Source organism: Danio rerio, chromosome 17 (genome assembly GCF_052040795.2).
Source record: "Danio rerio strain M-AB ecotype USA chromosome 17, GRCz13ab, whole genome shotgun sequence".
Lineage (NCBI taxonomy): Eukaryota > Metazoa > Chordata > Actinopteri > Cypriniformes > Danionidae > Danio > Danio rerio.
This window is the reverse complement of record NC_141037.1, coordinates 2,567,805-2,577,500: the sequence shown is the minus strand read 5'-3', so window position 1 is coordinate 2,577,500 and position 9,696 is coordinate 2,567,805. Positions and strand designations below refer to the sequence as shown.

Genomic DNA, 9,696 nt, shown 5'->3' with positions numbered 1-9,696 from the left:
ACTCACACACTCACTCCACTCACTCACACACTCACTCACTCACTCACACACACACACACACACACACACACACACACACACACACACACACACACACACATACACACACACACTCACTCACTCACTCACTCACTCACTCACACACACACACACACACACTTACTCACTCACTCAATCACTCAATCACTCAATCACTCACTCAATCCCTCACTCCCTCACACACTCACTCACTCTACTCACTCCACTCACTCACTCACTCAATCACTCACTCACTCACTCACTCACTCAATCAATCACTCAATCACTCACTCACTCACTCACTCACTCAATCAATCACTCACTCCCTCACTCACTCCCTCCCTCACTCACTCACAACTTCATCTTATTTGCTGCTTGATCAGGGATGGCCAGAGCGAAATGAACCACCAATTCCTCAGGCAATTGTTTTACACAGCAGATGCCCTTCCTGTCACAACTCAGCACTGAGAGTAAAACTTTCAGAGTTGGGAAACACCCACACACTCTCCTATTCACCTATTCACACACTACAGCCAATTTCAACCCAGGCTTATTCCGGATACAGGTCTACATTTCTGGGAACAGCAAAAATAGAGATGAAGATCTTTGCCCAAACCTGAAGGAATCCAATGGAACCTGACGGGTTCCAGTCTAATTTTTATAAGTTTTTGACTGGGTCGGGGCCAGGCTCAGGCTTGAGCAGTAAATGAACATGTGATGCATTTTGATTAGCGCGAGAAATTAATCAAGTCGCTTGTTACAACATCAAAACCCATCCCTGCAAAGGTGAAACAAATGATGACGGAGAAGTCAAAAAGAGCGGATTTTGTGTAGTGGGAAAATATACCGCAAGCCGACAGGGAAGATGACGAGGTCACTCGCTACATTGAAACCGCTGTCATGGAAAATGAAATGGATGTTCTTGGCTTGTGGAGAAGAACAAACAATCCTACCCAAAACATGCAAAATTAGCCAGGGGTGCATTTCCCAAACAACGACGTAACTCGCGGCTGAACTGTTATAGCACAATGCATCATTTGGAAAAAGAACGATGTAGTGACGAGTGTTTCCCAAAACGCATAGTTTCTCTGTCGCAGAACCATCGCTTGAACTAGAGGTGTGAACCTATACTGGTCTCACGGTTCGGTTTGGTTACGATTATCATGCCATTGATTCGGTTCAATTCGATATCTGGGTGCATCACGGTGCATTGTCGATGCTTTCCAGACACAGTGTTATATTTTGGGGGGAGGCTATAACAAGCTGTCTGTATAAACACACAGACACACAGCACCACACTGTCTCTCATTCACTAACATACACAAACATAGACAACACCAAACAAACACACACACACACACACACACACACACACACACAGACAAACACACACACTTAAGCCCTCGCAATATGCGTTTAGCCGGGAGAGCTCGCGCTGAGCAGAGCAAAAAAAAAAAGAGGCACTTTTTCGTCTGTCCCTTACTGAGAGCTCCACTCAGCTCGAGCTCTCCGGGCTAAATAAAAATATATGCTACAAAAACAAAAAGACAGCTGTGAAACATAGCCAGCTTTGTCTTTTTGTAGGAAACACACTTTAGATCTTTTTAGGGTAAGAGGTTTTTGAGTTATTGCCGCTATCACTGAATGTGTCAGGAATATCGAAAACAAAACCAACTTAACCGCGCTCATTTCTGGCGCCCCCCTGGATGTACAGCGCCCTTAGCATTTGTCTATACTGCCTATGCAGCGGGCGGGCCCTAGGTTAGCTCCTGAGTGTTGTAAATACCGGCGCTCACCTCCCTCACGATAGGAGATAAATGACGTCAGTACATAATAACCAGTTATGATTATTACTGAACCAATATTGAATTGTCCGCGTCTGCATCGCGGTGCACCGAAAAAACAATTAATTTTGACACCCCTAGCTTGAACCATGTTAGTTATAACATAAAAGGCCCATAATGACGTTCTAAACAGGGTGGAGGAACAACTTCTTTAGACAAGAACCCCATCATTTATTTGTGCAAATTATATTGTTTTACACACACACGAATTTAGGATAAAATCCAATTTTGGATTGGATTACATTGAAATATATGTAAATGGCACATATAGGGTCTGTGTTTCCTTTACTAATATTATTGAGAATATGACATATCCTATTATAAAACATGAAATCACTTACAAAACACATATCCTAATATCAAATATAAATCATATGACTACATAAATGAGGTGATTTATTAAAAAATGTAATTTTATATTTATTATGTATTAAAAGTGAAAAAAAAAAATCACACTTTAAAAATAATATTAATAATATTTATGATGATGATGATGATTATTATTAAGTAGGATATTGTTTTTATTTTTTATAAAAGTCTACTTTTACAATTTGACACTTGTAAACCACTGCAGAAAGTTCTAACCAGCAGGCCCATGTCACATACAGTACAGAAACTTAATAAATAACCCACTATAACTTAAAGCATTAAAGTATGCTGTGCTTTTTGTTTTCACAAGGGTTGGAGACGTAACATAAATTCCGCTTTTAAAAAATAGGTCACCTATAGCTTTCGCCATGAGGCTGTGTTCAAAATGAAATCAAAGTGCACTGCGAAGGGAGCACAATTGTAAACATGAAGATCGCTAAAACTGAACTGTAAAAATACTTTGACAGCAAATTACACCCAAGAGAGATGTTCGGGCTTTTTAAAAAGCTGTCAATCGAAATGTACTTGTCGGGCTTGAGCTCTGTTGGCCCTAACTTTTAAGGCCTGATTACAGCTCTAAGCGAAATATGTAACTGCAGGTACATCAGCTTTCAGTTTTTGTTTTCGCAATTCCCGTGTGTACGCTTTTTGATGATCTCAAGTTTTCTCTCCTCTTCACACTCAAATCCACCAGAGGGTGCAATATACACTTCAGCCGATCAGGCCAGCCTGCTGTGCACTGACCCACCTACCCCCTTTCCTAAACCCAACCAATAGTGTTTTCAAAAGCAATCTAGAAAAAGTAAAGCCGTCGTGTCTGCGTATTAATAAAAATAAAAGTTACAATTTTTTAATTATTTTATTCATCTTTTGTTTTACCTGGTTTCTGAAACTTTTTTTCGCCGCACTCAAACCCCTGTCATTGCAGTGAACTCTGCTTCACGTCCCAAGTCTGCCGACATAAGCAGTGAGCTACTGGGCAAATTAGTAACACCAGAAAAGGCATCCGTATAGAGGCAAGCGGTCAGCTGGTAGCATTAAAATCAACATAAGCCGTCGAGTGCGTCATACCGCCCCTATAGCATTCGTTTTAAAGATGAAATGCTTTCTGGCTACATAATTCACACGCTCCCGAAATGAAGACAGATACACTTATACAAGTAAATTTAAACTGAATTGAATGAAATTTTAATTGAATAATATACACTACCTGACCAAAGTCTTGCTGTGGGTCTCAGTTGTAGGAGCAGCAGATAATAACTTGACTTCTAGTTGATGATGTGTAAAAGTGTCTGAAGGTGGATTTCTCTGCTGAATCATCTGTTGATCTGCATCAATCATCACCAATACTGCAGAAGACCTACTGGAACCAGCATGGAGCCAAGATTCTCAGAGAAATCAGTCAAGTTTGGTGAAGGAGAAATCATGGTTTGGGGTTCATTTAGTATGGGGGTGTGCGAGAGATCTGCAGAGTGGATGATCAACATCAACAGCCTGAGGTATCAAGACATTTGTGCTGCCCATTACATTACAAACCACAGCAGAGGGACAATTCTCCAGCAGGATAGCGCTCCTCATACTTCAGCCTCCACATCAAAGCTCCTGAAAGCAGAGAAGGTCAAGCTGCTACAGGATTGGCCAGCCCAGTCACCACACATGAACATTATTGAGCATGTCTGGGGTAAGATGAAGGAGGAGGCGTTGAAGATGAACATAAAGACTCTTGATGAACTCTGGGAGTCCTGCTGAACTCTTTCTTCTTCATTCCAGATGACTTTATTAATCAGTGATGTGAGTCATGTCAGAGATGTATGGATGCAGTCCTCCAAGCTCATGATGGAGTCAGACACAATATTCATTCTGTCTCCACTGCAGCAGGACTTTATATTCTATACTGGACATTATTTCTGTTCAGTGATGAGACTTTAGTCTGAGCAGAGTCAGAGCGCACTGTCCTCATCAAATCATGCAGAATCAAGACATGATCAGATTTTATTGAGCTCAAATAAGCAAAATCTAGAGGCCTTTGCCTTTCATATAAGCTACTTTTGACACCAAATGATCAACTAGAAGTCAACTTACTATTTGTTGTTCCAAAAAATTGCATGGACGACAAGACTTTAGTCAGGTAGTGTAGTGTTTTACTTGGTTCACATGTTTTGAGTGCAAAAAAAAAAAAAAAAAAACACTCCCATATTTTCACTTGTGTGATGTCAGATGAAGTTGCTTCACTGTTTTTCTAGAGTGTGAGATGTAGTCATGTAAAACGAGTACGTGTCTAAACTTTAAATGGTGCTGTACACCATGCAGCACATAACCTATTATCAAAAACCATCAGGAATCAAAGACTAAACAAGCCTACAGTAAACAAGATCCGTCATGATTAGATGATGTCACTGCGTGGAGCCGTAAATCAGCTGAGAGAGTGTTTACAGTCAATAATCTGCTTATTACAGTCAGCATCTTCTGAAACAGTCACTTCTGACACAGCTACTTCAGAAACTATTTATGTATACATACTGTAATATGTCTTAGGGCTGTGCAATATGCAGTTGAAGTCTGAATTATTAGCCCCCCTGTTATTTTTTCCCCAATTTCTGTTTAACAGAGAGAAGATTGTTTTAACACATTTATAATGATAATTTTAATAACTCATCTCTAATAACTTATTTATTTTGTCTTCGTCATGATGACAGTAAATAATATAAGACTAGATATTCTTTAAGACACTTCTATACAGCTTAAAGGTACATTTAAAGGCTTAACTAGGTTAATTAGGTTAAGTACGCAGGTTAGGGCAATTAGGCAAAACAAATATAGCCTAAAGGGGCGAATAATATTGACCTTAAAATGGCTTTAAAAAATTTAAAAACTGCTTTTATTCCAGTCTAAATAAAACAAATAAGACTTTCTCTGGAAGAAAAAATATTATCAGACATACTGTGAAAATTTCCTTGCTCTGTTAAACATCCTTTGGAAAATATTTTAAAAAGAAAAAAGAAGTGGGGGGTGAATAATATTATAAATATATAAATATTATTCAAATATAAATATATAAATATGTAAATATATATATATATATATATATATATATATATATATATATATATAAATATAAATATATATATATATATATATATATATATAAATATATATAAATATATATATATATATATATATATATATATATATATATATATATATATAAATATATATATATATATATATATATATATATATATATATATATATATATATATATATATATATATAAAAATATATATATATATATATATATATATATATATATATATAGATAGATAGATATAAATATATATATATATATATATATATATATATATATATATATATATATATATATATATATATATATATATATATATATATATATATATATATATATATAAATATATATATTCCATCCATCATATATATATCATATATATATGATGGATGGAATAAAACGTCAGAACACATTGTTTAGTGTATATTTTTATGTATTTATATTTGTATGTATTAAACTTTATACTCCACCATGGGTATTCTGACATATATGAGAACAATGGCATGGAGATACAATGTTTACATTATGCATTTTATTTAGAAATATGTAATATTGGGCCGTAATAACTAGTTTTTATATTTAATAATGATTTATTTTACATTTCTACATTCCTAATAATACATTTGTCCTTAAGTTCTATTTAAATAAAGTGAGAATAACGTCACATGAGCACATTTGTGAGTGTATATACCTTAAAATGTAAACAAGTACCAGTCCTTTCCATGTGGTCGATATATAAACTACTAACTGACTCAATGTGCAAATAAGTGTGATTGTGATGCATCAGTATCAGGGTATATGACTAATTATGAATCATGATATGACATTTTTTGTTGTTTTGCCCAGCCCTTTATCTATAAACTGCCAGCTTTACAATACTTTAACATACATACAACTCATCTAAATCAAGTACACTAATGCAGAGACAGCACTGGGAGATGTGTGCTGTTACTGTAAACACTGCACGTATATCATTATCAGGATATGATATATAATTATCATACGAGTCTTTTTGTCATAGCGCACAGCCCTATGAGTTTTACAATACTTTAATATACATACAACTCATCTAAATTAAGTACACTAAGCTAATGCACTTCAGAAACAGCACTAGGAGATGTGTGACGTTACTGTAAACACTGCACGCATACCATTATCAGGATATGATATCTAATTATCTATATATAGTTGTTTGTCATATCACAGAGCCCGGTATATGAGTTTTACAATACTTTACTCTGAAAACAACTCATCTAAATCAAGTACACTATATGCTAATGCACTTCAGAGACAGCACCTATTGAGGTAAAGTTGGTTTTATGTTCGCACATTCGTTCAGGAACATGTTCCCTATATTGTTTACCACGGTACTTTGAATATTCAGCCTGAAATCACATGCAAGCATGACTTCTAAACAACATTAGCACTATTTATCTGATTGTGAACAATGTTGTACTTTGACAGTCATTGGCTGCTAATATGATTTTGATATTTAGAATTTGTAAATAAATTATGTTAGTAAGGAGAAAGTCTGAATGTGTGAATATAAAGCCAACTTTATCTCTATACAGCACCAGGGCATGCGTGTTGTCACTGTTAACAACTGTACAGGCTCTTAGAGTACAGCACAGACATAAAAACATCACCGGAGATAACTCTGAAGAAATATTAACAGAAGACCCAGACAGAGATGTTCACTCAGTAGCACATGTGGCCTGTAAACACAGCACACTTACACACACACACACACACACACAGTAAACAGCAGAGCACTGAGAGAAACTATGCAGCGTTTCAAGATTGCAACATTGTATCAAATAATGCAGCATTCGAATATTGATATTGCAACATTGTAACAGTGTAGAGCTGGGCCTGCGCGTGCACGCGCTTAAAGTCACAAAGTCAGAAGTGACAGATGAATAAGGGCGGAAAACACACACAAACTAAACTGACTAGACTCAAAGCGTTAACCAGCACTTTTATTCAGCCTGCTTTAACATGAGAGTTAAAGTGTTGTCTTGTAGGCCTCTGAGAGAGAAATAAGCGCATCTGCTGAGCTCGGCTGTCCGACAAGAAGCACAGTGAACTGAACGGAGAGCGGCTTTACCAGGGCTGGGTTCACCGAGGGCTCCGGAGCATCGCTCGCTGATTCTCCCGCCGCTGAAATCCCGCAGAAAACAGGTAAAAGTGTTTCGATGAGCTCGAGCGAGTCTCTCCTGTCCTCTCCTCCACTACACCTCCTCTCTCTCTCTTTCTCTCTCACTCACTTACTCACTCCAGCAGCGGGGCTCAGCCTGCAGAAACGCCGGAGAACAGCGGCCCGCCAGGTCCTAAAGCACACCGCCTCTACACTATACTATATTATTATTACTACCCAACACAATTACTAAACTCGGGGCAACACCAAGGGCGTAGAATTGGCATGGACGGAGGAGACGTGTCCCCACCAGTATCCACCAATTACTGAAAAATAAAATAATGCTCCGTCAACCCTTAGTAACCTATTTGTGCAAAAAGGGTTAAAGTCAAGTTTGCTTTATTATCCACTGTAAAAAATGCAGGGTTCCACACAATTTATTCATGCTGTCCCAACACAAATTGATTAAGGTAACGTAACACTTTTAACAAATTAATGTGGATAAAACATAAAAAAATAAGTGGTCCCAACAGGGGCGATTTTAGGATTTTCTATTTTGGGGTGCCTCAGCTTCTTATAAGTTGAAAAAAAAAAAAAAAAAAAATATATATATATATATATATATATATATATATATATATATATATATATATATATATATATATATTTTTTTTTTTTTTTTAAATATATATATTTCAAATCAAAGTTTGAGAATAGGTGCATGTCAGGCCCGGATTGGCTAATCGGGAGGACCGGGAGAATTCCCGGTGGGCCGGTGCGTTTTTTGGCCGCGAGGGCCGGTGTCCCTAGTTCCAGAATCTGTTGCTCTCAGCAGTCACACTTTTAAAAAAATAATGTATTTATTTACTTGACCACAGCCTTCTTATTCATTATTTTACCGCAGCTCTGCTCTTTTTATCTATTTTCTCGTAGCCTCGTGAGCAGGATGCAGCCTGCAGGTTAATGATGATATAACTAGATAAGTCACCATTCAACGTATAGCTGTTGTGGTACAGTGGTTAGTACGTTAGGTTATGACGCGGCCAATCTAAGTTCGGTCCTTGTCTGAGTAACAATTTTTTTTTTTCATTTTTATTGTTAAGACATAATACTGTAAGGGTTGTTGAACATTTGAAGTTCTAAAAGAGCTGTTTTCTCAAAAAAAAAAGACATGATAGTGTAATTAGAAACTGAATTGGAAATAACCTTATTTTAATATAGTCAGTGGTGAACTGAGGTGGGCTGGTCTGAGGCTTGAAACTCCAGGGCTGAAAAAGAGTCCCACTCCGGCCCTGGTTCACGTCGTTTTTGGCCCCAAGGCCTCTATTCATACGATTTACTGGATAAAACTGCATGGGAGTGCCAGCTATCCTGAGGGAAACTTTGGAGGGAACCAGTTACTAAATGGTTCGATTAGTCTTTTGCTTTTTTACCCAGGTCGGACCCACATCAGGACTGCTGCAGGCCTCCACCAGAGTTTCCTCTGGCTTCACCCTGCCCAGGAATAGCTCACCATTCTGATTCAAAAAGTGACAGAAATAACAAACAAAACTACTAATAATTCTCACCTCGCACACACAAACCTGATTGGACAACACTGTAATACATCAGATCCACAGTCGCAGAAGCTTAAATATTTTAATGGATCCGCAGCTCAAATCGGATCTAAAGTTTCCACATACGGAGATGATCAGAACTGCTCCGGACTGCTCTCCATTGGAAATTAATGACTTCTGGTTTGTTGCTTTTCATGTGCAGTGGAAGGGCGCACTCACACTATACTATCCGAACCATGCCCAGGCCCGTTTCCCGGATCATTTAAGAAGTTTGAGTTTGCTGAATTGGGCTCAGGCACAGTTCACTTGACCGGCCCTGGCCCAGTTGGCCAGACCGCGGTTCCCTTGGGCTCAGGCGTGGTTCGCTTGTAGTGTGGAAACAAAGTGGGCCTGAGCCCGAAACTGAAGACGAGACGTGACTTTTAAGGGACTGTTTCATATGGATTTATTAATCAATCTTACTGTTCAAGGAACACAAACTGTCATAGATTAGACTCAAACCATGGCCATGTTTTTTTTCATGGCCTGCAAAGACTTTGGGCTGACCATCAGTTTGAAAAAAACAAATGTCTTGAGCCAGGACACTGCCACTCCACCAACCATCACAGTAGACAACTACCAGCTTGATGTCGTCCACCAGATCACGTACTTGGGCTCCACCATCACCGATAACCTCTCCCTGGATGC

The 9,696-nt window shown here is 38.0% G+C and overlaps 1 protein-coding gene across 2 annotated transcripts in view; it reads right to left on the bottom strand.

Moving 5' to 3' along the window:
- Nucleotides 1–7,565, bottom strand: part of akt1 (AKT serine/threonine kinase 1) — a 131,678-nt gene extending 124,113 nt beyond the window's left edge. For both annotated transcript variants that reach the window (XR_015512413.2, XM_087288442.1), the window contains exon 1: nt 7,424–7,565. The gene's annotated coding sequence lies outside the window, so the exon portion shown is untranslated. The remainder of the gene's footprint in view (nt 1–7,423) is intronic.
- Between the last annotated feature and the right edge of the window lie 2,131 nt (nt 7,566–9,696).